The sequence below is a fragment of the Nematolebias whitei genome, chromosome 10 (genome assembly GCF_014905685.2).
Source record: "Nematolebias whitei isolate Nwh7 chromosome 10, NemWhi1, whole genome shotgun sequence".
NCBI lineage: Eukaryota > Metazoa > Chordata > Actinopteri > Cyprinodontiformes > Rivulidae > Nematolebias > Nematolebias whitei.
The window spans coordinates 2,483,715-2,488,618 of record NC_056507.1 but is presented as its reverse complement, the minus strand read 5'-3'; the positions used below and the strand labels follow the sequence as shown (position 1 = coordinate 2,488,618).

At 42.6% G+C, this 4,904-nt stretch overlaps 1 long non-coding RNA gene across 1 annotated transcript; it reads right to left on the bottom strand.

The window, feature by feature from the left end:
- Positions 1 to 273: 273 nt before the first annotated feature.
- Positions 274 to 4,509, bottom strand: LOC119416067. The gene is made up of 4 exons (XR_005187076.1): positions 4,435 to 4,509; positions 681 to 713; positions 569 to 605; positions 274 to 397 (listed from the first exon to the last, which is right to left on the bottom strand). It is a non-coding gene; the product is annotated as an uncharacterized LOC119416067 (long non-coding RNA).
- Positions 4,510 to 4,904: the final 395 nt, after the last annotated feature.

Genomic DNA, 4,904 nt, shown 5'->3' with positions numbered 1-4,904 from the left:
CTGCAGGTCCTACTACAGGTCCTGCTGCAGGTCCTACTACAGGTCCTGCTACAGGTCCTGCTGCAGGTCCTACTACAGGTCCTGCTGCAGGTCCTACTACAGGTCCTGCTACAGGTCCTACTGCAGGTCCTGCTTCAGGTCCTGCTTCAGGTCCTACTACAGGTCCTGCTGCAGGTCCTGCTTCAGGTCCTGCTGCAGGTCCTGCTGCAGGTCCTACTACAGGTCCTGCTGCAGGATGCTCGTTTTGAAGCTGCTGCTTGAGACAAACCTGCAGCTCCTGCATGCTCCTGGGCATGGACGGGGGAGGACAGCTCTCAGCCAGGTACCGCTCCTTCTCCTCCTCTCGCTCCCGTTCTTCCTCCTCCAGCAAATCTTTGGCAATGGACAGCATCAAACTCTGCCAAAAAAATAATAAAAAGATTAAAACGAGAAAAACAGACACGTTTAATTCAAAGTGTCTCTTAAAAACATCCATAATATCCTGAATACACACGACCAACTTCTAAATATTCCTCTGAAAATGTGTTTAGTTTTCTTGTTGGATTAAATATTAAAATGTATCATTTACCTTGAGATGGTGCTTGCGACTTGAAGACATCTTTTTTCTGAAACATTCAGAAAACTGTTAATTAAACAAAACCAAATATACGAGTCAAGTTGTTTCAAAGTGTAACACTCACTCTGACATCTTGATGCTTGTTTGGCTTTTAAACCTACAAAACACGAACAACACAAACAGATTTATTTGCAGATATAAAGTCACGAGCTAAAGGCAAACGACAGAAAACAAGCCCCTAAATGGAGACGAGCCAAAAGTTTTTTGAAATGGAAACAATAATTCCATTTAACAGAAACCCGACCCTGATCGCCTCAGAAACTCTGGAGTCTTTTTTAGGCCGAGGATCAGGATCAGTTGTCAGGATCCAGTTGTTCCTCTGAGCTCTTGTCATGGAAAGCTTCTCAGCTGAAGGATTATCAAGAAACACCCGACACCTTCTCGGCTGCTCCAGACCTCTCAGACATGAGCAACACATGCCTCCAAATAGAAGATCAGACGAGGCCAACATGTGGCCAGAGGGCCAGAAGTGGCCCTTGGACAACCTCCAACCGGCCCCAATACTCACAAACCTTCGCATTAAGGTAGGCTAAAGACTTTTAAAAGTTGTTGTGTTTCTAGAAGAAGACTCAACCGTAAAGACTCTGTGTTATTAATTGATGTTTTGTTGTGTTTAAATTCTTAAAGAGAAGTGCGGAGACATATTTTAGCTAACTAGTCTACGACAAGGACAAGCCTGAAAACAGTCTTCCTCATCATCTGTAAGGAGAATTTATTGTTCACTTCTCTAGACGCTGTAACTTTCTTGATTTGGGCCTCTGGAAGAAAACGCTGCCCCCTCCTGGTCTGGATGAACGATCACGGTTTCCAAACAAAAATCCTCTCGTTTAACTTTAAGTTCATCTCGTTGACTCGAGTTTTATTTTCCACTGTACGTTTGCAGAAAACGTTACGGTTACTACTTGATATTAACGAAATAAATGCAACAGAAACTAACGCGAGAGGTTTGACTTTCACAAGATTAATTAAAAGAACCAAACCTCTAATTTCCTAAAACATATTTTATACAAACTGAATTATTCTTTCATTTGTAAAATGAGACTTTATATCCTGAAGGAAATTCATAAGTTGTGGTAAAAATAATGATTCTTATTTTTGCTGATTTGTTGTCAGTTTGAAGAGAACCCGATCCAAGAAGGAAACCCCGGACTCACTCTCTCCAGAAACACTGTCCACCTCCTCCTGGGGAAGGGAGGTGCCCAGAAGGAGTGACGCCAGAACCTCCTCAGCTGACTGACGCAGAGGTCAGGATCTGGTTCTCTGTGTCATGACCTCATGACCTCATGACCTCATAGGTGAGGGATGAAACGTGGACGAAGCAGCTGACCGAGAGCCTTGCTGTTTTTTGTTTCACCTCAACAGACTGGTGGAACTTCCTCATTACTGTTGCTGATGCTTCAGTCAGCTGCTCAACACAAACAGTCCACCTCTTTCCTGTTGAGATTCATGAGCTCAGGTTTTGAACTACCACAAATATTTATTTAATTATTTTTCTTCTTTCAGCTGCTCCTTCTTCGGGGTCGCCACAGTGAACTAACTCGTACAAAGAGCTGGCAGTTATTTTTACGCCGGATGCCCGTCCTGACACCAACACAGACCACCGAGCTGCCACAGCCCTCTGTGTGGAGCGGACAGCTCCATAGGGCACCCAGGGGAGCAGATGGTGCGGGTTAAGGGCCTTGCTCAAGGGCTCAGAGTGGGGCAGATGAGGGTGGAAGCAGGTGTGGGTGCTTCACCTTTCCCGTCCACATTTTGATGTTGTCGATACCGGGAGTTGAACCGGCAACCTTCCAATCATAGGCCCGCCTTCTCTAACCTCTGCACCACCGCTCCCCCTCTACTACTGATAATTATACTAATAGGAAAATATTTAATTTAGCCTCTTTGCGGTTTTACTTTTTGCTTAATCCTGTTTTATTTGGCCCCATAATAATTAATAATCCAGAAAAAAGTTTGTCACCGAGAGTTTAAAAATTAAATAGTAAAACTAAAAATACAATAAAATTAGCACAACGTCAATTAGCTAATACTAAAACTTCAGTTCACAAATTTAAATATGTACTGTATACACATTTAGCCTTTTTGACAAAAAAACAAACAAACCTAAAACATTTTCAATGTCGAAGTGAAATCAAACTTCCACAAAGTGAAACTAAATCAAAATAAATTACGTGTGACTGCAGAAGCATCGAGCCCTTTGAAACGGACCGTCCTGATTCAACTCGGAGCAAAAGATTCCAGAAAAGTACAAGTCGGGGGATGGACACAAAAGGACTTTAAGGGTCTGAACGGCCCCGTCATCTAGAAATGAAAGGAATATGGGAACATGTGTCAATCTACCAAGAGCAGGTCGTCCTCACCAACTGAGTGAGCGTAAAGAAGGAGAACCAAGAGAGAAACCCCTGAGACCACAGTCTGAGCGTACAGCAACTGTTGCCCCAGTTCTTCACCAGTCTGAGCTTTATGGAGAGTGGAAAAGACAAAGTCACTGTTGAAGAAAGCTCAGATTATATCTTGAGTTATTCTGGATCAGTGTAAATATTAGATGTTAATACAGAATTACTGGTCACTTGACTCAAACATGCAACAAAATGTTGCGTCGCTGCAGCCACGCACGAGTCTCTGCCTTTTTTAAATTGAGGAAACCGATAAATTAGGTTACAGTTAAATAGCCATCTTTTATAAAATATAGTTTTACTGTAAATAATCTTAACTGTATTAAATATTATGTACTTTAATTAAAGAGCAGACTTTGGGCCATTGCTATAGATGGAGGTTTAAAAGTTTGTCGGCGGGCGTTTAATGTGCCGTACTCTTGGGTGTGTTCGGAGCCTTGGAGGACATGGAGGAGGGTGGTGCAGAGGTTATGGCAAGCCTGCAATCGGAAGTTCACCGGATCAACTCCCTGAACTACAGCAACAAAATTTGGGTGGAAAAGTCGAGGCACCCTGAAACCACCCTCATCTGTCCCACTCTGGGCCCTTGACCGAGGCCTTTAACCCCCACCTTCTGCTCCCCGGGTGCCCCAGGTGCAGCTCCCTGCTCCACACAGAGGGCTGTGGTAGCTCGGTGGTCTGTGCTCGAGTCAGGAAGGACATCTGGCGTAAGATTAATTGCCGAGTGTTCGTGCGACTCGGTTCGATGTGGCGACCGCTGAAGAAGGAGCAGCCGAAAGAAGAAGAAGGAAAACACCGTGTTGCATAAAGTATTTACTGAGAGAAACACACAAAGTATTCCAGGACGGGTCGTGTCTAATATTAAAAACTGTACATTTGTTTTAAACATTTAAATGTTTATCATGATCAAAGTAATTGTTCCATTACTTAGTTCTGAAGCAGACTTTGAGCAAAGTACTACCTCTGAACTCACTCTACAATGTACTGATGTATTTTATTTACACCTAAATTACTAAAACTACGCCTAAAAATAATTTGGCTGATCAGTAGATGAATGGGGATTAAATCTGAGACCAACAGGAGCACATTTGTTTAAAGCTTATTTCAATAAGACATTAAAATCTACAATACGCTGACGATTAATGGGTTTCTTGTTTCTTTCTCCAGAGATCACATACTTCATTAAACTGAGTATTACCCCTGCAGCAGCTAAAATAACTAATGTTACTGCAGAAATTATGAAGTACTTGAATTTTCTTTACAAACAAGGAAAACAGAATAAAAAAGCATTTGTTGTAAATGAAGCACAAGAGAGAGCATCAGCAAACAGCCACAATTCTAACTTCCTGTTCTGAGCTGCACGACAAACCGACACTGGAAAATAAAAGATATATTTCCAGAGATAAAAGATAAAGTTCTTACGGTGCTGCAGAGGTGGAAACAGGAGAGAGAAGAGATCTGAGATGCTGCTCCGGTCCTGGTTTTACAGCTTGTATTGTATTCCCTCAAGGTAAAGGAAACACGTTTTCCTTTTATGGGAGTCAATTTATTTAAGTGGCCAATAGGCGCTCCAGCACGGGGAATTTTATTTCTAACTACCCCCTCAAATCTTTATCCCTTTATGGTAAAAAAACCCCACAACATCTCTGCCTGGAGTGCTGCATTTTGTTTTTCCACAACAACAAAACCATTTGCTTATGATTTTAGAAGTGAAATAGAAAAGAAGCTCCTAGAACGTGATTCAGTGCAATATAAATAACCCGTTGAGGTCCGGTTGGGTTTGAAGGCAGCTGCTCTGTGACACAGACGAGGGAATAGAGGTGCTGAGAGTTGAGGACAGCAGGTGGAAGGGCAGGAAATAAAACCCATTAAAGACAGACCTAATGGACGCC